The sequence below is a fragment of the Pongo abelii genome, chromosome 6 (assembly GCF_028885655.2).
Source record: "Pongo abelii isolate AG06213 chromosome 6, NHGRI_mPonAbe1-v2.0_pri, whole genome shotgun sequence".
Taxonomy (NCBI): domain Eukaryota; kingdom Metazoa; phylum Chordata; class Mammalia; order Primates; family Hominidae; genus Pongo; species Pongo abelii.
This window is the reverse complement of record NC_071991.2, coordinates 68,248,648-68,271,940: the sequence shown is the minus strand read 5'-3', so window position 1 is coordinate 68,271,940 and position 23,293 is coordinate 68,248,648. Positions and strand designations below refer to the sequence as shown.

Sequence of the window (23,293 nt, the reverse complement as noted above, 5' to 3'; positions counted from 1 at the left end):
AATAAATTATTGTTGACTGTAATCACTCTGTTGTGTTGCAAATTCTGACTTTAAAAGAAAAATAGTTTATTTCAGATGCCAATTTCTCACCTCGCAATAAAATTGGTCTCTCAGATAAGGTGAATGAAGAACAGAGTGGTAGCATTTACCTCTTTAAGAAATATTCAACTATTTGTTTATTTATTTTTTAAATTTTTGTGGGTACATTATAGGTGTATATATTTATGGGGTACATGAGATATTTTGATAAGGTATGCAACGTGAAATAAGCACATCATGAATAATGGAGTATCCATCCCCTCAAACATTCAGCCATTGAGTTGCAAACAATCTAATTACACTCTTTAAGTTATTTAAAAATGTACAGTTATTATTGACTATAGTCACCCTGTTGTGCTATCAAATACTAGGTCTTATTCATCTGTCAAACTATGCTAAATTTACCCATGTCTTCATGGTAGAAACAGTTAAGATAAACAGCTCTTTAAGTTCATGAGTTCAATTGTTGTGATTTTTAGATCCCATATATAAATGATAACATACAATGTTTGTCTTTCACAATTGGTTGCTCATAGTAACCACCAATGATCCTTTGAATTTCCTCAATATCAGCTGTAATGTCTCCTTTTTCATTTCTGATTTTATCTATTTAGATCTCTTTTTTTTTATTTAGTGTGACTAAATGTTTGTCAATTTTGTTTAACTTTTCAGAAAACCAACTTTTTGTTTCATTGATCTTTTGTGTTGTTTTTTTCAATTTCATTTATTTCTGCTCTGATCTTTATTATTACTTTTGTTCTACTAATTTTGAGTTTTGTTTGCTTTTGCTTTTCTAGTTCCTTAAGATGCATTGTTAGGTTGTTTATTTGAAGTTTTTCCTCTTTTTTTGATGTAGGAACTTACTGCTATGAACTTCCCTCTTGGTACTGTTTTTTGCTGTATCCCACAGGTTTTGGTATGTTTGGTTTCCATTGTCATTTGTTTCAAGAAATTTTTCAATTTCTTTCTTAATTTTTTTATCGACCCACTGGTCATTCAGGAGCATGTTGTTTAATTTCCATGTATTTGCATAGTTTCTAAAATTCCTCTTGTTATTAATTTCTAGTTTTATTCCATTGTGGTCAGAGAATGTACTTGATAGTATTTCAATTTTTCAAATGTTATAAGGCCTATTTTGTGACCTAACATGTGGTCTATCCTTGAGAATGATCCATGTGTTGAGAAAAAGAATATATTCTTCAGCTCTTGGATGAAATATTCTGTAAATAGCTGAGATTCATTTGGTCTGTAGTGCAGGTTAAGACTGATGTTTCTTTGTAGATTTTTTGTCTGGAAGTTCTGTTCAATGCTGAAAGTGTACTGTTGAAGTCTCTTGCTATTATTGTATTGAGGCCTATCTCTCTCTTTAGCTGTAATAATATTTCCTTTATATATCTGTGTGCTCCAGTGGTGGGTGCATATGTATTTAAAATTGTTATATCCTCTTGCTGAATTGACTCATTTATCATTATATAGTGACCCCTTCTTCTTATACTTTTTGTTTTGAAATCTATTTTCTCTGATATAAATATAGCAACTCCTGCTCTTTTTTGCTTTCCTTTGGCATGAAGTATCTTTTTCTATCCCTTTATTTTCAGTCTATTTGTGTCTTTATAGGTAAACTCTGTTTCTTGTAGGCAACAGAGCAATGAGTCTTGTTTTTTCATCCATTCAGCCAGTCTATGTCTTTTGATTACAGAGTTTAGCCCATTTGCATTCAATGTTATCATTGATAAGTAAGGACTTACTACTGCTATTTTGTTATTTGTTTTCTGGTTGTTTTGTGGTCTTCTCTTCCTTCTTTCTTTCCTGTCTTCCTCTAGTAAAAATGATTTTCTTTGGTGATATGATTTAGTTTCTTGTTTTTTATTTTTTGTGTATCCATTGTATGTTTTTTGGTTTGAGATTACCATGAGGCTTGCAAATAATAACCCATTATTTTAACCTGATAACAGCTTAATACTGCTTGCATAAACAAGCAACAGGAAAACTATAAAAACTCACCTTAACTATATCCCCCCACTTTTTTTTTTAACATTTAGTTGTTTCTATTTATACCTTATTGTACTGTGTCTTGAAAAGTTGCTGTAATTATTATTTCTGATTGGTTTATTGTTCAGTCTTTCTACTTAGGAGTGTTAGAAAGAGTAGTTTTCACAACACAGTTATAATGTTATAATATTCTGTGTTTTTCTGTGCACTTATTATTACCAGTACGTTTTGTACCTTCAGGTTATTCTTGTCAATTGATTTCCTTTTCTTACTGATTGAAGTACTCCCTTTAGCATTTCTTTTAGGACGGGTTTGGTATTGATGAAACCCCTTAGCTTTTGTTACTCTGGGAAAGTGTTTCTCCTTTATGTTTGAAGGCTATGTTTGCTGGATAACTATTCTAGGGTAAAAAATTTTTTTCCTTCAGCACTTTAAATATGTCATGCTACTCTCTCCTGAAAGTCTTTAGTAAATAAGGTTTCCATTGAAAAATCAGCTGCCAGACGTATTGGAGCTCTGTTGTATGTTATTTGTTTCTTTTCTCTTGCTGCTTTTAGGATCCTTTATTTATCCTTGTCCTTTGGGAGTTTGATTATTAAATGCATTGAGGTAGTCTTCCTTGGGTTAAATCTGCTTGGTGTTCTATAACCTTGTACTTGGATATTGATATCTTTTTCTAGGTTTGGGAAGTTCTCTGTTCTTATTCCTTTGAATAAACTTTCTACCCCTGTCTTTTTCTCTGCCTTAAGGCCAATAACTCTTAGATTTGCTCTTTTGAGGGTATTTTCTAAATCCTGTAGGCATGTTTTATGTTTTTTATTCATTTTTCTCATGTCTCCTCTGACTGGGTATTTTCAAATAGTTTGTCTTCAAGGTCATTAATTCTTTCTTCTGCTTGATCCATTCTGCTATTAAGGGACTCTGATGCCTTCTTCAGTATGTCAGTAGGATTTTTCAGCTCCAGAATTTCTGCTTGATTCTTTTTAATTATTTCAATCTCTTTGTTAAGTTTATCTGATAGAATTCTGAATTTCTTCTCTTTGTTATCTTGAATTTCTTTGAATTCCTCAACACAGTTACTTTGAATTCTCTGTCTGAAAGTTCACATATCTCTGTTTCTCCAAGGTTAGTTCCTGGCATCTTATTTAGTTCATTTGGTGAGGTCATGTTTTCCTGAATAGTGTTGATGCCAGTAGATGTTCTTCAGTGTCTGGGCATTGAAGAATTAGGTGTTTATTTTAGTCTTCACTGTCTGGGCTTATTTGTAGCCATCCTTCCTGAGAAGGCTTTCAGATATTTGAAAGAACCCGGTAACACTGTGGTTCTTGCAGACTTGTAGTGATGCCACCTTAATGGTCTCAGATAAGAATTAGGAGAATTCTCTGGATTACCAGGCAGGAACTCTCGTTCTCTTCCCTTACTTTCTCTTAAAGATACAGAGTTTCTCTCTCTATTGTGAGCCATCTAAAGCTAGGGGTGGAGTGACACAAGCACCACTGTGGCCACTACCACTATGACTGTGCTGGGTCTTACCCAAGGCCTGCTCTAACCACTCCCTGTCTACTGTCCAGGTTTGTTCAAGGCCCTGGGGCTCTACAGTCAGCAAGTGGCAAAGTCAGCCAGGACTGTGTCCTTCCCTCCAGGGTGGCGAGGTCCCTCAGGCCCTGGGTGGGTCCAGAAGTGCCGCAAGTCAGGGACTAGAGTCAAAAACCTTAGAAGTCTACCTGGTGGTTTATTGTATTGTGGGTGAGCTGGCACTTAAACCACAAGATGGGGTCCTTCCCTCTCTTCCCTTCCCTTTCCAAAGGCAAAGGAGTCTTAGCCCATAGCACTACCACCCTAGGCCATGAGGAGTACTGCCAGACTACCACCACTGTTACCTTAATGCCCAAGGGCTCTTAAGTCAGCTTGTGACTTAAGGATGGCCTTGGCCTCACCCTTCAGGGCAATGGGCTCCCCTCTGACCCAGGGCAGGTTCAAAAATGCCATCCAAGAGTCAAGTCCTGGAATTGGGGACCCCAAGATCCCACTTGGTGCTCTGCCCCCTTGTGGTGGTATTGATACCTAACGTGTAACACAAAGTCCCATTAGCTTTTCCCTCTGCTTTTCTCAAGCAGGGGGAGTTTTGCCCCATAACTCCACAGCTGGTAATGTGCTGAGTCTCACATGAAGCCAGCAAGTCCCAGAGGCTCACCCGTGGCAGTTGATGTACTATCTAGGTATCGCTGTTGGTTATTCAGGGCCCAAGGGCTCTTCAGTTAGCAGGTGATGAATGTTGGTAGCACTAAGTCCTTTCCTACAAGGCAGTGGGTTCCCTTCTGTCCTAGGGTATGAGACCCCTGGAAAGGGGGTCTCACGACTCTGATCAGTATCCTATCCTGTTGTGGCTAAGCTGGTATCTAAGATGCAAGGCAAAGTCATCTTCAGTCTTCCTTCTCCTTTCCTCAAGTGGAAGGAAGGGGTCTCTTTTGGAGCTTTGAGCTGTGCAGTCTAGGGTTGGGAGGGCTACGATGCCAACACTTCCTTGGCTGACCCAGCTGGTGTCTCAGTATGTCGCGTGCTCCCACAGTCTGTAGTCTCTGGGCCTAGTTCAGCCTAGGACTCTCCTAAGAGTTGCAGTCCTTATGGCCTAGACTGCCTTTCAAGTTTACTTAGACACCAAGCACACCTTGATCCTCAGTGGTGAGGTTTGCCAGCACTCAAGTTTGGACCCCTGGGGTGAGCAATTCCCTTCTGGTTAGGACTGGTTTAAATGCTCCCTCTGTGGGTGTCAGCTGAGTTTGGTCTGTTTTTTCTTTCTGCTCTGACGGACAGCACGGAGTTCAGTGCCTCACAATTGCTGTGTTCTCTTCCCCCAGCTCCCAGAGAGCTCTCCGCACCACACTGCTGCTGTTGCTACTGAAGAAGAGGAAGGGGTCGCATCTGAGATTCAGGATTGTTTTATCTGCTTCTTCAGTGCCTGTTTCAGTGATATGAAGTTAAAACCAGCTACCGTGAGTGCTCACCTGATTTTTGGTTCTTAGGATGCATTTCCCTGTGTCGATAGTTGTATTCAGCCATCTTGCTCTGCTTCCCCCTCTTTTATTTATTTTTTAAAAGATTTATTTATTTTAAAACATTTTTAAATAATTTTTATGGATACAGAAGAGTTGTATGTATTTATGGGGGGTACATGTGTTATTTTGATACTAGCATACAATGTGTAATGATCAATCAGAGTAATTGGGATATACATCAGCTCAAACATTAATCATTTTGTTGTTTTAGGAACATGCCAATTTCACTCTTCTAGTTATTTTGAAATATACAATGTTATTATTAGCTACCCTACTATGCTACAGAACCCTAGATCTTATTCATTCTCTTTAACTATATTTCTGTACCTATTAACCAGCCCCTCTTTATCCTCTGCCTCCCCAGTTCCCTTCCCAGATTCTGGTAACCATCATTCTACTCTCTGCTTCTATGAGATCAGCTCTTTCAGCTCTCTCATATGAATGAGAACATACGACATTTGCTTGCCTTTCTGTGCCTGGCTCATTTCGCTTAATACAGTGTCCTTCAGTTCCATCCATGTTTCTACAAATAACAGGATTTTATTTATCACTTGATAGTAGATTTCTCCAAGTCCAAGCTCCTTTAAGTTTATAGATGAAAGACTGTGAAAAACTAAGATTTCTTGTAAAAATGGCAACAAGCAAAAATACAGTCTTTCTTTTAATCTTCAATTTCCTCTTCCTAATATTTTAGGATGACAGATTCCCTGCCATTGTGTATATGTGGCTCAATACCCTGCATCTAGATCCGTGATGGTAAATATGCTACATGAATGCAATCACTCCTCTGTTTCATAACTGTGCGGACCTTGCTCCCTGATCACAACCTCTGTTGGTGTCAGATGTCAGGGAGGAGCCCTCTGGCTCTGAGCACTGTGTGGGTCATCAAGAGACCTGGTGTGCTTAGACTCACTTGGCTATTTTCAAGTGTTCATTGGCTTGCACTATTTATGTTAGCATTTTAAGCATTCTATGATCACCAGAAGATATTTTTGAGGTACAACAATTCTCAAAGTCCCTATTTTAAGATTCTGATTGTTAGAGGGTTAAATTATTGAGGAAGAAGATCTGCAAAAAGTATTATAAAGTATTTAGCTTATGTAGACTTTAGTGACTATTATTTGACCTGAAATTAAGACGTGCCCTCTATTACAAGATGCTGGTACGTGTTATGAAGTAAATAAAAATCGTAAGGGCCTGCAAACCACAGTGGCTTCAGTCTTCAATATGTTACTTCAACAATGTCCAGGAAGCCATAACTACTTACTACGGGGAATTATGGAACTGGTTAAAGCATTGTCACAAAATGTGTGATGTAACATACACCCTACCCTGCAGGTACAAAATGGTCCAGAACCTGTTCTGCAACACTAGAACGCTAGTATCTTCACGAGTAGAAAGTATTTAGATGGGCTTTCAGTGCTGACTGTGAAGCTAGGAGAGTTGCTTACCCCAGGGTTTATCACAAGTGATGAGGAATGCATGGTTGTTTCTTGTGGTCTAGGTGTGGAATGTACTGGCAGATGCAAAGGTTTTCTACTATTTGCATGAAGACAGTGAGATACAGAACTTTCACAACAAGTCAGGCAAAGCAAATTTATTATTCACTGATAGCAAAAACACATAGTCTAGGATCTATGGCGAGCTGGTCCCCCAGGGCTCAGGAAAGCTCTCCAGTGTGGATAGAGTCTTGTCTGTGTGTGTCCCATATTGTACTGCAGTCAAGGGACCCCCAAAGCACATCATCTTGTATTTTGCACCTTGGGTATCATTTGCTCCCTAAGCTCAAGTATTGCAGAATATCCTGTTCTAGAAGGAACATAGCTCCGGCTATTCTAGCCTGTTTCTTTTTTTCTTATGGTAATGCATTCTGCACAAATTCTACAGTAATTCTGAGAACTACAAGTTGGAGAGGGGAGAGCTGGGTCGAAAAAGGCCACCCAAGGACCTGCCCTCCTACAGCAGGGACATTTGTATCCAAAGAGTGCTGCCTATAGGGGAGCAGCAACTTGGAAGAAAAGGCCTAATACTTAAGGGTCAAGGAAGGAGTTGCAAGTGATCACCCAGCATGGAGAAGCATCTGCCCGAGTCAAGGAAACTTTACAAGAGAAATCCCCAGTGTGCACTTCTGTGAAGAGCCTACAATGGTATTTCTACAAGAGTGAGTCATCCTTACTTCTGCCAGACCCAGAGAGTTGCAAGCTGTCTTTGGTACCTTTTCAGGTAGGATATTTCTCATCTAATTTCAATGCTTTGCTCTTTCTGATCCTGTACCCAACCCTTCACTCCATTCAGGAGGAAGAAGAAACCAGCTAGGAAACAGGGAAGGAGACAGGAGGGAGGAAAGTACAAGTGGGAGAAATACAAAATAATCCATCTGTGCCCCTTTCTCCTATTGTAGGTTTAGCCTGAAGCCAGCCTGGGCCAAGAAAAGGGAGAAGGTTTTGCTGTTTAATCAAAGTAGGAGTTTTGATTTATATTTTGTACTGAAAGTTTTATTTTTTGAAATTAGTCTGTTGGCAACTTCCAATGTATGTAGAAATGTATGTACCTAAGAATGAGCAGAAAAAGCATGGGACATGCTGTTTATCCAGCCGCAAAGAAAGATTACTCCCACTGGATATATTTTAAAAGGCAACAGGAGGCAAAAAATAAAATTGTGTTTTGCATACAACATGAGTTGTGCTTAGTCAACACACCAGAAATAGTATCAAAGGGAAGAAAACTGATGGGCTGTGGTGCTAGGAGTTGGGCAGGGGGCAGCGCAGTGTGAAGAATGAATAAATTGGAAGCGATGCTTTTGTGTGTTGGGGCCTCTTGGGGTTGCTTTTGTCCTTATGCTCCTTCCCATGTCACCTGTGGAATCTGCCATGCTTAGGAGCTTAGGAAGGCCTCTCTGTCCTGGGGATGCCTGAGAGAGGTTTCTCTCATCTTGGGTCTGTCCTGATTTGCTGTGGGAAAGGTAAAATGACAAGGGCTAATGTTCAGATGTGGCTTCCAGTAAAGGGACTCTGGGTTTTGTATTATGCCAGAGAAACAACATGGTCTAGTCCAGTCCATGACGGTTGATCCTAAGTGCCTGGGAATAAAATCTTATTGAATTTATTAAAACCACCATCATGTGCTTGAAGTGTTCCTTCTTCTCCTGAGGGTGATGGTATCAAATGATTGAATGAGAAAATGGAGCAATGGGTTCTGACCAGTCCTCAGTTATCTTTACTTGTGAGATGGCTAACGATTTTTTTTTTAGAGAGAAGAAAAAACTCTCATATAGTGTTCAATTTGTTAAAAACAGATAACCTTTATAGATCCTTACATAGGATGTGTCTATCAGAAAGATTTAGAATATTTACGCTGTGCTCTACTTCCTTTTTCTTCAACTTTTGCGTTATATATCAAACTGTTTACTCAGAATAGTGTCATAACAGCAAACGACTATCTGATCATGGAAAGGTCAAATTTTAAGTACGCAAATAACCTATTTCTTTCTCCCTTCTTTGCTGCTGAAGTTTAGCTTCCTTTTGTTTGACACAGTAAATGGAGTTGGCATGATTTCTGTGTTTCAGGGTGCCTTTGTGAATATCGTGCAAAGTCTTTGTCCTAGACAGTTTGACTCAATGGAATATCACCTTTCACTCTTAACTTTTCCCAAACAGAAATAAGGTCAAACTTGTTTTAAGCTTTGACTGAATTCTGAATACAACTGGTGCTTAGGAGTTAAATGAACTTAGCTGTCTAAATGGCTCGAATGAGGGCCACCTGCATGTTCAGTGGTTTCAGGTTATCTACCTCGATATTCGTCTAGTAAACCTGTCTTTGAATGTTTTTCCAAAATGCTGGGAATCCTAGGGCACTATGGCACTATGTGTGATGTGGGGTGATACGGTTGAGGATGTGGGCCTTGGAGGGAGTCAGGTCTCACTGGATCCTGGTTCTACTCCTTGCAGAGATGTGTGAGTTGGGCAGAGAACATACCTTACCTGTCTGTTTTCTCCTTTTTAAAATGAAAATAATACCCTTTAAATTTATCAAGATTAAGGAGAAAGCTGATGTGAGGGTGCAGTAAAGTGCCTACCCATAGAAAATACCCTATCCATGTTACTTAATAATGAAGATAATGTTTTAAAAGCTGTTTCCATGAGTTAATTGAATTAAATTTCTTAGGATTTCAGAACCTTAAACATACCCAACTAGTGCCAAGAATAGTAAAATGTATTTCAAGCATGAAATGGATTCAAAAAGTGAATTATTCCATATTTCCTATATAATAAAGGGCTTGAAGAAAATGGCCAGGCAGCTTTTAAATTTCAGAGTTATGTTGGCGGCGCCACCTGCTGTTGGAAATAAAAACACTTCTGGAATATTTTGAGAAGGAAGAAATACAATTATGAGTTCTTTTCTACTTTTTTCAGCAAAGGTGGACCAATCTGTCATTTTTTTAACTGAGAAATTTAATTTCATTGAAGAGCTAGGTGACAAATACCTATGACAATCTTTTGAAGTATCAGTCACTGTCTTTAAAGAAATGATTCCCTAATGATGTCATCATTAACTTCTTAATCTACTTAGTGACTAACCCTTATTATCAAGGGGTTAGTTTCTTTATTTTAAGGTATCTTGATCTCACATTAAAATGTTGAAATAAAAGACTTACATCACTCTAAATGTTTCATAGTTTTTCTCGCTTAGCCCAGAATCAGATTAATCAGGACACAACATTGGTTGGCTTTTTACTCCATTTTACAAAACAATCTATGAGTTTTAGGCCCATATGAAAGAACTTTTGAGTGTGACACTGAGAACACAGACAGGTATCTGTGTGTTATACACCCTAGATTGTACCCTTGCTAACAAAGGGATAACTCAAGCCCTAAAGCCACCTGGGGCAAGCTCAGCATTTTGGATATCTAACCATAAGTTGAAATGGTTATATAATAAATTGTCTATTAGTCATGTAGCAAATAAACGAAGATCTCACATGAAATATATTTCCCATCATCTTTTTTATTGTGGTACAATTCACATAGTATAAAATTCACCATTTTAACCATTAAAAAATGTACAATTCAGTAGAATTTAGTACATCAACATGTTGTACAACCATCACCACTCTCTAATTCCAGTACATTTTCATTACCCCAAAAAGAAACCCTGCACCCGTTAAGCAGTTACTCCTCATTTCCCCCTCAACCCCTGGCAGCCATGAATCTGCATTATGTCTTGATGAATTTGCCTATTATGGATATTCCATATAAATGGGATTGTACATTATGTAGCCTTTTGTGTCTTCTTTCACAAAGGATAATACTTTCTAGGTTCATTTATGTTGTAGCATGTATTAGTTCTTACTTTTTATGGGCAAATAATATTCCATTGTGTGTACATACTAAAATTTGTTTATCTATTCATCCATCTACAGATGCTTTAGTTATCTCCATCTTTTGGCTATCGTAAAGTAATGCCACTGCGAACTTTTGTGTACAAGTTTTTGTTTGAACACCTGTTATTTAATTTTTGGGGGTGTATACGCAGGAGTGAAATTCCTGGGTCATGTGGTAATTCTATGTTTAACTTACTGAGGAACCATCAAACTGTTTTCTGTGGTGGCTACACTATTTTGCATTCCCAGCAGCAATGTATGAGAGTTCCAATTTTGTTGCATTTTCCTCAAAGCTCTTTTGAGGATAACCATCCTCGTGGGTATAAAGTGGTCTCTCCACGTAGTTTTGATTTGCGTTTCCCCAGTGACCTTGAGCATCTTTGGATGAGCTTCTTGGCCATTTGTAGATCTTCTTTGGAGAAATGTTTATTCAAGTTCTCTGCCCCCAATGATTTTTTAAAATAGCATTATAAGGATAAGACTAGAGAGGAGAGAATCGTGGTTAGGCTCTTCAAAGTTGTTAAAAACAGGCCGGGCACGGTGGCTCATGCCTGTAATCCCAGCACTTTGGGAGGCTGAGGTGGGAGGATCACTTGAGGCCAGAAGTTTGAGACCATCCTGGCCAACATGGTGAAACCCCAACTCTATTAAAAATACAAAAAATTAGCTGGGCGTGGTGGTGGGCATCTGTAGTCCCAGCTGCTTTGGACACTGAGGCAGAAGAATTGCTTGAACCCGGAAGGCGGAGGTTGCAGTGAGCTGAGATCACGCCACTCCACTCCAGCCTGGGTGACAGAATACAACTTCTGTCTCAAAAATAAAATAAAGTAGAGTTGTAAAAATCAAAACCCACTCTGGTCATCTCAGGTGGGGAGTGATTATTATAAGGCTGCATGGGGAAATATGGAAGCACGAGAACCAATCTTAGCAGTAATGCAGTGGTGTCTCATAAAGAAATGGAATGCACTTTACTATTGTTCAAATGTTCAGCAGTCATTTGAGGGCCCCTGTGCAGGGTTATGGTAGGCACTGGAGCCGTGGAGAAGTGTGGCAGCCTGGTCCCCAGAAATTGGTGTCCCTTACTCCCTCTTCTCCTGACTCCATCCTATTGGCCCCTTAGCTTTTTTCTCCATTTTCCCTTCCTGTCTTTTTTGTACTTCCTGTTCTTTTCCTTATAATTTTATTGCCTTGTCAATGTCTTGCACTGAAAAGTCTCTGGGAGAGAACCTGATTCCTTTGGTTGGTCACTGTCCTTCCTGAAGTGTCTTCCAAGGCGGACTTTTTGCACCAGGCTTCCTCATAGCCATAGGCCTGTGTGTGTAGCTATAGGGGGTCCAATCAGATGTAGCCAGGCCGATGGACAGCTTATTCATGAGGAATGGACTGACCACTGTGCTCAAACAGCAGTGGAAAGCAAGGCAGATGTTGAGGGTGTTTCATGGGCTGTCTACAGTGATATTTCAAACTTTCATACATTTACAAGAAAGTTGCTGCTGCAACAAGTGTTTGCCACATACTTAGTGGCTACAAACAATACAAATTTCTTGCCTCAAAGTTCTGGAGGTAAGAAGCTTGAAATGAGTCTTACAGGGTTAAAATCAGGGTAGTAGGGCATCTGATTCCTTCTGGAGGCTCCAGGGCAGCATCTGTTTCTGGCTCTTCCAGCTTCTAGAGGCTGCTGTGTTCCCCGGATAGTGCTTTCATCACCCAAGTCTCTGCCTCCATCGTCACATTGCCTTCCCCTCGGCCTGACGTTCCTGTATTCCTTTTATAATCACCCTTGTGACTACAGGGCCCCACCTGGGTAATCCAGGACAATCTCCCTATCACCAGATCCTTAACTTAGGCACATCAGCAGAGTCCCTATTGCCATGTAAGACCACATCCAGTTCTCGGGATTAGGATGTGGACATCTTCGGGGGAGTTATTATTTAGTCTACCATAGGGTCATACTAAAAAGCAAACAAACAAGCAAACAAGCAAAAAACCAAATAGCTTAGGCCAAGGGATTTTAGTCTTTAAAGCACTGAATAGAACAATTCAAAGAAGTGAATGTAATTGAAAGTTTCTGCTATTTCTTTTAGCATTTTATTTATCAGACTGTGGTTTGCAAACAGTGTTGTTGCCTTAACGTTAGCATTTTGGAAATGAGCCATGAAAGGTCGAACACAGAATAAGTATTGTTTGGCAAAATTAATGAAGTGGATTACTCATAGGAATTAAGCAGTTCTAAAAGCAATTAGGCCACTCCAGGGGTTCTTTACAGCTGGTGGATTCATTAATATTTAACAAATCATGCTGCAGGAGGCACAGTGGATTCCTCCAGAGCAGCATACATTAGAAGGCCCTCTCTTTCTGAAAGAGTATGCAGTATTTAGTCTTAGAAATTACCTTCCATAGAGAGTTCATTTCTTAAGCCATTCATTTCCCACATGATTTTCTGTTTTCACCAGATAGGCCCAGTCCCCAGGCCATGAAGAGATGGGGTCAAATTGTACAGTTGCCCAAGGTGTTAGACTGGTTAGACCTTTTCTAGAGCCAAGCTGTCTTAGAGAAATGGGGTGGGGTGTTACCTCTACAAGGGAGATTAAAACACATCTTTTTTTTTTTTTTTTCTGTTTGTTTGAAATATTTGCTTAGGGAGTAGGCAGGAAATGTCTTTTACATGAAACACTAGTGTTTCTCTAGTGAAGCATTAATTTTTATTTCTGCTTATACATCACCCCATCCCCATTCCCAGGAAGTACAGGACTTCTAACCCAATGTAAATGTTTTTTTAAAATTATTATTATTATTTTTAAACACACACACACACACACACTTTCTTTTGTGATTGGTCACATTTCTTCTCATCACACTTTCACCTACTTAGCCCCAAACCTGTGCGTGTAGAACTTTTCTTTCCTTTGGGAGGTCGAGGCGGGCAGATCACCTGAGGTCAGGAGTTTGAAATCAGCCTGGCCAACATGGTGAAACCCCGTCTCTACTAAAAATATAAAAATTAGCTGGGCATGGTGGTTCGTGCCTATAGTCCCAGCTACTCGGGAGGCTGAGGCAGGGAATTGCTTGAACCAGGGAAATGGAGGTTGCAGTGAGCTGAGATCACACCACTGCACTCCAGTCTGAGCGACAGAGCGAGACTCGGTCTCAAAAAAAAAAAACCAAAAAAAAAAAAAAAATAACTTTCCTTTCTACATGCTCTAATAGGAGAAGTGGTTGGGTACTTGGTCGGGTTCCTAATCCCCATCAGGAAAGCAAATGAGGCCTGGTGACCTCAGCCTGCTAACAATTTGAGCATGCCTTGTTGTAAAATCCACATTTTAAAATCCTTGCTTTGGCTATAATCTATTTCTCTCTAATCAATACAAATCACCCTTCGAAAAACTCTCAGCCCATCCCCTCACTTCAGCCCAAAGCTGTCCTAGCTATTTTTTCACTGTATACAGTTTGGTAATAGGGGTCTGTCTCACATCTAAGTTCAAATTTCCATTTCTGGTGAAGAAGTCTTTCAGTTTCTATCTTTGCCACTATCTTTTTTGAGATCTCAAATATATTCAGTCAGAGTATAAGTTCAAGGCACTGACTTTCTTCACTCTTTCAGTCTCTGTTTGATAAACATGGTTTTTAACACCCAGCCTGAGAGTGAACTTGAACCCCACCTCATCTTCCCACCCACTATAGTTGATAAGCAGTCATGGCAGTGTCATGATAGTTGCCAACATTTGTACTGGAAATAGGCCTAGAGGAGTGTCTCCAGTGACCGGCTTCCTGGCCATTTAACGTAAGTTTCACTGTTACTGTGCTTTGGGATCTAGTCTTCAGCTCTGAAATGTCAGAAATTTGGCATTATCCTTGCAGCTGGGTTTGAGAGGACTGATTCACAAACAAAACTCATGAAAGACAAATATGTAAAACCAGAATACTAGTTTATTACTTTACCAAGGAAAACAAATTACTTTCCAGTAAGGCAGGTTAAAGGAATTACCTTTAGAATCAGACCACCATGCCTCTGAGTATAACAACTTCTCTAGGTATTGATTTAGTAAAATGGCAATGAGTATAATACATTATGGGGTTGTGTGAAGAATGATTGACAGAATGTAAGCAAGTGGTTTGTTTGGCGTAAAGGAAGTAACTGTTATGATCATTTATATCATTTTACAATATGATGTAGAGAGTAATTGATTAACTCCCAGGTAGCAGAATCGAGCTGGAACCAGGTTTTCTGACATGTGTTTCTACAAGAGCTTAGTGATCATGGATCTCAGCAGTTTGCTTCACATTGAAGGTTCTTTCCATGTCCAGTGCAGCCCGAGATTACCCATCACACTTTGCCTTCTATGAAAGTGCAAATCTCAACCTCAGAACTGACCATTCAGCAGTTGTGAAGAAGTAGTTCTGGAATTTTTATCTCTGTTAAATCGTTTTGCTACTAGATATAAAATCTTCTGATAAATTGCCATTTTATAGGCCAACATTTTTTCTTAGTTCAATATTTGTGACTAACATGATGTGTGGCAATTGTCTAAGTTCATGGATACAGTTTTAGAAATCTCCACCTCTCCCTTCTTTATTGCTTTCCAGCTAATCTTATCAACATTTTTTCTTTAAAGTCTGACTCTTTTTTTTTTTTTTTTGATGGAGTCTCACTCTGTCACCTACGCTGGAGTGCAGTGGTGCGATCTTGGCTCACTGCAACCTCTGCCTCCTGGGTTCAAGTGAGTCTCCTGCCTCAACCTCCCAAGTAGCTGGAACTACAGTCACACGCCACCATGCCTGGCTAATTTTTTGTATTTATTTATTTATTTATTTTTTGAGATGGAATTTTCCTCTTGTTGCCCAGGCTGGAGTGCAATGGTATAATCTCGGCTCACTGCAACCTCTGCCTCCCAGGTTCAGGCGATTATCCTGCCTCAGTCTCCCGAGTAGCTGGGATTACAGGCCCCTGCCACCATACCTGGTTAACTTTTTGTATTTTTGGTAGAGACGGGGTTTCACCCTGTTGGCCAAGCTGGCCTTGAACTCCTGGCCTCAGGTGATCTGCCTGCCTTGGCCTCCCAAAGTGCTGGCATTACAGGCATGAGCCACCGTGCCTGGCCTAAAGTCTGACTTTAAAGTCTGACTTCAGCTTTGAGTCTTGCAATAGATGACTTAGGATCTCGAAGGTGGCAGTAGAGAATAGTAGGAAGAAAGCAAGTGAGGATTCAGGAGATATGGTTCTACTCCTAGCTCCAGCTATTCTGGACCTTGGGCCAATTTCTTTCTCTCTGTATTGTCAATTTCATTACTTGTTAATTGGGAAAGATGTTTGTTTTACCCATATGGGAGAAATAAATGAAACACTACAGTGTGTTGAAAACTATAAAGTCAATGCAAATTATTGCAGAATGAGGTAATCCTGGCCTGGTTCTAGCCCTCAGCCACTCAGCCACTACCAAATCTTTACTCTTTCTGAGAGCATAATCACAGTCTCTAACTTTAAAGTGATGATGTGCACTCTACATTACAGCATTTTTGTAAGGTTCAAATGAAGGGGACAAAAGGACCTGAAAGCATTTTGTAAGCTGCAAAATACCACATGAATGCAAAGGTGGCATCACAGGACTTTACTGCTTCCTTGCTCTGTGTCCTCAGGCAAATTGGGCACCTTTTGGGTCTCCAGTTATTTACCTGAGGGCTTATGCAACTTTTAATCACTGTCTATTTAGAAATCTGTTTAAACTGACTACGTATATATATTTTTATGCAACTTTTAATCACTGTCTATTTATAAATCTGTTTAAACTGACTACGTGTATATATTTTTATGCAACTTTTAATCACTGTCTATTTAGAAATCCATTTAAACTGACTATGTATATATTTTTTTCTTTTGTAAAAAATTTTAAGGCTTGTCAAGTGTATTTTTAACAACAATAGTAATACTTCTGACTCTTAAATACCTTTCAAGTGCATTATGACAGGCTTCTTCTACTCTAATGGCATTTGTTACTAATTACTTCATGAAATCGTAATCCTTTGTTTATTACTTACAGAAATGATTTCCAGTCAACATTCTTTGACCCTAGAATAAGTTAAAATTCTTAAAATATTGAACAAATCTTGACGAATTATAATTTGCTTTTTGTTTGTCAGAATGGGAGTGAGCCATGACTTGGATGGACAGGGTTAGGGATGGAGGCTCTGGAAGATGTTCTTTGAAGTATCACTTTCAGCTTATTCTTCTCACCAAAGGCCATCCAGCAGCCCTCTCCTCTTCCCCACAGCACACATTTTGCATTTGTAACCACAGAAGGGAATGATGACGTGGTAGCATTGTCCTTTGAGTCTCATCTTCTCGAAGGCAGAGGTCACATTTTCTAGTGTTGTACATAACCTAGTTTTTGTATAGTTAAAAAAAAATCAGGCAAGTTGTCAATGTGAAAAATCTTTCAGCCTCGTGTTTGTACACATAGGAGATGAGAAATGTTTTAATGTGAAACTAAGAATAGTGGCAATTCATCTCCTTCCTGTTCCTAGGTTACAGTTGCTCAGTAAAGTTGGGTTGCATCTCAGGAACAGAGAGCAATTTATTCCTACAGCTGTGTGAAATGGGGCCAGCTTGCATCCATGGAGGCAGAGATGCCCTCAAGTTTTTGGCTTATTTTTAGTTCCCTTATATCAATGTACACACTTGTGATAATATAGTGTAGTGCATCCAACAGCACTTTTTAGGCCCCACATTTGGCATTTCAGATGGCAGCAGGAATTCTTATTTTTTGGTTAAATTTTGTGGCAGTCTAACAAATGGATTCTCTGAGTCATTGAAAGGTATGCTTAAAAACTGGTGCTCTGTATAAACAGCTGGTCAAGTTTTTGGATTAGAACCTTGCAATCAAGTAACATCTTGGGAGACTGTAGGAGCTGTACAGGCCACTTGGTGGTGCTCATGACAGGGCAGCTCTCTTCCAAAGGATATGAATCTTCACAGTTGTGACATTTTAGTTCTGCTTTACTGAACAGAAAGCGGTTACATTCCAAATTTGATCCTAAATGCAAAACTGCAGTGTGCTATAAAACATTGAACATTCCTGTGAAAACAGACAGAGGTGGAGTTTGTTTGCACAGATCCAGAAAAGTCTTCTGTCAACAACCTCTTCTCACAGAGAATCGTACATCTAATGTGTGGCTAAAAGGCATTTGAATATGTCAAGTCCAAGCAAACCATAACTAGCATTCTAATGACCTTCTATTGTTAGATAAATGATAACATTATAGAATAAATTTCACAAGGGAAAAGGAACATATTCTCTTCCTCACTCAGTAAATTTATGACAGCAAGGATCCAGAAATCCTAGGGAACACAGGCTGAATACACCTTTTGCATGAGGGGTCTATTTAACAAAATGAAATGAGCACAGTAGGGAAGTTTTTTTTAAAACTTTGCTTTATTTATAAGTAAACACTGGACACCAAGATTTATATATTATGTATGACCTGTACATACCTTGAGGGCTGTTTACGGTACCTTGTCTGTCTTTATGTTGTTAGTTAAATAAAACAGTGAGCCATAAAAATGCCCCAATAACACAGTTTCTATCAACTGTCCAGGAAAATCTAATTCCTTTACCACATAGAAGCAAAAGTGATATTCTTTAAAAGGAAAACCAGATAATGTCCTTGAAAAATGGCTTCCCAATGGTTTATGATGAAATCCAGACTCGATTAGGCTGACATAACATGCCTCTTGCTCATTTCTCTGCCCTCATTTCTCAGGATGCTTCTCTCCATTCTCTGGGCTCCAGGGTCCTGATTTCCTCAAGCTCCTGCAACCGACCTGGCTTCTTCTGGCTGCAGGATGTAAACACGCGCTCCTCACCCTTCCCTGGTTTGCCTTGCCCAGGTCTGTCTCTGAACCATCCTCTTTATCCTCCGGTTTTCAGGTGAAATGTCGTCTTCTCATAGAAGTCTTTCCCGTTGACCTTATCTTAAGTGGCTCCCTCGTTATTTCTGGACCTTTACTTGTTTTATTCATAGTATTTATCCAGTCATTAAAGTTTGTCATTTGTTGTTGTTTACTTATTTTTAAAAGGAATTTTATCTGCTTGCATTCAAATTGTGACTGTAAATATTATGAATTAGGGACCCTGAACAATAATGCGACTTCTCTAAAACTCAGTTTTCTCATCTAGAAAGTGAGCTTACTATTTACCTGAGAGGGTTGTCATAAAGAATTAACAAATGAAAACAAGCAAAGTGTGTAGAACCTGCCCTGGTACATAACAAAATATCAATACATATTAACTATTATTAGTGCTATTTTAATCAACACTGCCTCTGGGTGGTAGAACATTCCTCCCTTGCTAATTGCACCTTCCTCTCTTTTCCTTCCTTTAGGGAGGGCTTCCCTGACCATGCTTCATAAACTCAGGCCAGCCCCCCTAGTATTCCATTCCCTGTCCCATTGCCCTGCTTAATCTATCTCCACAGTATTTAAAAATTTTTGTATATGGGGAAAAACATTTATCTGTTTTTATTTATGATGTCTCTTTCCCACTATAATGTAAGCTCCATGAAAGACCCTGTATTTCAAGGGTCTAGTAGAGGCAGATATTATGCACTCAATGAATATCTGTTGCATGAGTAAATAATTGAGAAATAATTTTCATTATCACCATCATCATTTTCCCTCTCTAAAAAGTAAGCAGGGATTGTACCTGCCTACCTTATGTGTACATTCCTGACATGAATCACAGTTCTTGGCAAAAAGTCCTCTGTCAATATTTGTCAAAGGAATGAATTTTTTTTTTTTTTTGAGACAGGAATCTTGCCCTTTCGCCCAGGCTAGAGTGCAGTGGCGTGATCTTGGCTCACTGCAACCTCCTCCTCCTGGGTTCAAGCGATTCTCCTGCTCAGCCTCCCAAGTACCTGGGACTACAGGTGCCTGCCACCACGCCCAGCTGATTTTTGTATTTTTAGTAGAGGTGGGGTTTCACCATATTGGCCAGGCTAGTCTCAAACTCCTGACCTCAAATGATCCACCCACTTCAGCTTCCCAAAGTGCTGGGATTACAGGTGTGAGCCACTGCACCCAGCCTAGGAATGAATTTTTAAAATGTGAAAAAATTGTGTTTTGAGACTTTGCCAAAATCATAGACACAGGAAATCTTAGCAATCAACACATTAGTGATTATCACTCTGTATTGATGGTAATTATGGTATTTTGTGGTTAAATCAATTTTATAAAGGACTACATCGATTTTTGAAATCCTGTTACTTAAATTTTATTTTGTTGCTTATCCTTGCAGTCCAATTCGTATACATATAAATGCATTCCCTTTCTTTCTTACGTACCTCGAATGAGAGATGACACCATGCATATGGTACTTATATCATGATCCAATCAGATTATGTTTACCAAGGACTTGGTGCAATGCCCATACCTCCATCTTTATTTTTTTACCCCTTAGTTTTTCAAATCTCTCAAATTGATTTGATACAAGTAATAAGTTCGGTCACTAGACATCTGTTGAACATCAAGCATTTTCCTTTTCATCTTAAAGATATATTGGCAAGTAAAATATACTTTTCTCTATCAACATTTTGAGGGATACCACTAGCACGAAACAGATACCATTTCCTTTTACGCTGCAAAGACTGATGGAAGAATAAGAAGACACTTTCTTTGCACCCTAGAACCTTCAGATCTATTGGTGGGCGTTCGGATACCCACAAAAAGAGAGTTAAACATGTTAAGTGGAACACTGAAGGAGCTGAAGAGTCGAAAGAGGAAGTAGGTACTGAATAGTTCAGAAAAGGAAGCAGTTCACCGGTTCTATTGACCACAGTTTGCCATTCTTGAACAGGGTTGCCAACGTCTAGTGTTTGTATTTTGTTGTCTGACTCTACAAGTTCCAGAACTTCTTTTATAAATGATGTATGGGCATACCTTGGAGATACTGAAGCTTCAGGTCCAGACCAGTGCAATAAGGAAATATAAAGTCAGTCACATGAATGTTTTGGCTTCCCAGTGCATATTGTATACGCCATATTGTAGTATACTATGACTTCCTCCACTGAAGTCTTGGACCCCTCAAAGGTCATCCATCAAAGTTGGAATCAACTTCTTTCAAACTCTTGTTAATGCTGATATTTTGACCTTCTCCCATGAATCATGAATGTTCTTAAAGGTGTGAAAATAAAATAAAATATTGGGATGCCATACTAACTATGCCAAAAAGAAAAGTTAAGCTTAGAAACTGAGTCACCGAAAAAACTGCCTTTCCTTTTGTTCCCGAACCTGCAAGATAGAAGATCACTTATCTTCCCAGGTGGCCTTCCTCACCCTGACAAAGTAAATTAACAGCTTATCTTCACAGGTATGGAACAGACAGGTATATGACAAAGACATATTTGACAGCTTGGCTTCCTTTACTGTTTATTTTTATCTTGCGTAAAATGCCGACTTACTGATGCATGAGACAGATGTTTAATTGACTGCTCCTCTCCCTCCTCCTTTCACATGTAACATGTGGATTCACTACACGCTTATCAAAGCCTCACAAGAATGTGACCGCTTACCTCACTTTATACCCTCCCTTTTTTTTTCTTTCCTCCTTCCCCTTCTGCCTGCTCTTTCCCCTTTAAATATTGAAACCCTCAAAATCCTCTTTATAAAAAGTGTGAACCACAGATCCTATTGTGATTTGTGTCTTCTCCCAGGTATGTCCTCAACCTTAGCAAAATAAACTTCTAAATTAATTGAGACCTATCTCAGACACTTTGTTTTACGAAGCCATCTAGCATGCTGAATCCTTTCCAGAAGGTGTTCAATTTACTTTGCCCAGATCCTCAGAGAACTCACTATCTATCAAGCTACAGGCTTACAAAATGTATTTCTTAAATAAAACTTGAAAATCAAAATGATTCTCTGATGTATGGGCTACAGATAGGATGTTGTGTTTGCGGGCATGAAAACAACATTAACCTCCTCGTATAACTCCATTAGAGCTCCTGGATAATCAGGTGCATTGTCAATAAGCAGTAATATTTTGAAAAGAATCTTCTTTTTCTGAGTGGTAGCTCTCAACAGTGGATTGGAAATATTCAGTAAACCATGTTGTAAACAGATGTGCTGTCATCCAGGCTTTATTTTTCCATTTGTAGGGCACAGGCCGAGTAGATTCGGTATAATTCCCAAGGACTCTAGGATTTTCAGCAGCACAGATGAGCATTGACTTCAAGTCATCAGCTGCTTTCACTCCTAATGAGAGTTGGCCTGTCCTTTGAGGGTTTGAAGCCAGGCATTGACTTCTCTCTAGCTATGAAAGTGCTAGATGACGTCTTTTTCCAATATATGGCTGTTTTGTCTGCACTGAAAAACTGTTGTTTAGTGTAGCCACCTTCATCAATTAACGTATCTAGACATACATAACTCGCTGCAGCTTCTCCATCAGCACTTGCTGTTTCACCTTGCTTTTTTATGTTGTGGAAATGGCTTCCTCTCCTTAAAATCTCATGAACCAACATCTGCTAGCTTCAAAATTTTCTTCTGCAGCTGCCTCATCTCTCGTCACCTTCACGGAATTGAAGAGTGTTAGGGCCTTGCTCTAGATTAGGCTTTGGCTTAAGAGAATATTGTGGCTGGTTTGATCTTCTATCCACACCACTCAAACTTTCTACATATCAGCAATAAGGCTGTTTCACTTTCTTATCATTTGTAGATTCATTGAAGTAGCACTTTTAATCTCTTTGAAGAACTTTTCCTTTGCATTCACAACCTGGCTAATGATGCAAGAGGCCTACCTTTCGGCCTGTCTTGGTTTTTGATATGCCTTCCTCACTAAGCTTAACCATTTGTAACTTTTGGTTTCAAGTGAGAGATGTGGGACTCTTCCCTCATTTGAACACTCAGAGGTCATTGTAGGGTTATTAATTGGCCTAATTTCAATATTGTGGTGGCTTGGGGAATAGGGAGGCCCAAAGAGGGGAGAAATACAGGGAAATGGCTGTTCAGTAGAACAGTCGGAACACAAGCAACATTTGTTAAGTTTGCTGTCTTATATGGGTGTAGTTTGTGGTGCCCTAAAACAATTACAATAGTAATATGAAATATCATTGATCACAGGTCACCATCACAGTTAATAATAACAATAACAATAATAAAAGTATGAAATATTTTGAGAGTTACCAAAATGTAACACAGAGACACAAAGTGAACACATGCTGTTGGAAAAATGGCATTGATATCCTTGCTCATGTAGAGTTGCCACGTATCTTCAATTTGTAAGAAAACACAGTAGCCTCAGAGCACAATAAAGCAAAGTGCAATAAAACAAGTTATGCCTGTAGTATTACTTTCTTAACTTGCTCTTTAAATACTTTGAAGAATTAATGCCTTTACTATATTTGTTGCTTATGGCATTTTGATTCTTCAGGCTAGTCGAGATCTTTCTCCTGAACTATATCCTCTCTTCCGAATATTCTTTCCCAGCATGATGTTCCTATTTGATTCTTACTGTCAGACATAGCTGACAAGGGCATAGAAACCTCTTTCTGGTTTTCTTCTACCTTTTATCTTCTCTTTGACCTTCATTCCAAGCCCCTTGTTGTAGTCCTAAAGATGCCTTTACTTCTCCTTTCCTCATTTGAGTATTTTATTTCTGAATCTCATCCTTTATTTTTTCCTAAAAACCTTGATCTAACTGACGTAACTTATTTTACTTTTACTAGAAAGAAACATCATTAAACCCTGTAACTACTAAGAAAGACAAAATCGATTCCTCATGGAAGTCAATGCATGAAGAAGGAGAAGAAAGGTTTTTGGTGTTTATTTTTATTCCTCAAA

The 23,293-nt window shown here is 39.2% G+C and overlaps 1 long non-coding RNA gene across 1 annotated transcript in view; it reads left to right on the top strand.

The window, feature by feature from the left end:
- The window catches only part of LOC134761769 (uncharacterized), a 213,933-nt gene that overhangs the window by 15,947 nt on the left and 174,693 nt on the right, over positions 1–23,293 (top strand). Inside the window, exon 2 of the long non-coding RNA XR_010140867.1 lies at positions 4,890–5,024. This is a non-coding gene — a long non-coding RNA (uncharacterized LOC134761769). The remainder of the gene's footprint in view (positions 1–4,889; positions 5,025–23,293) is intronic.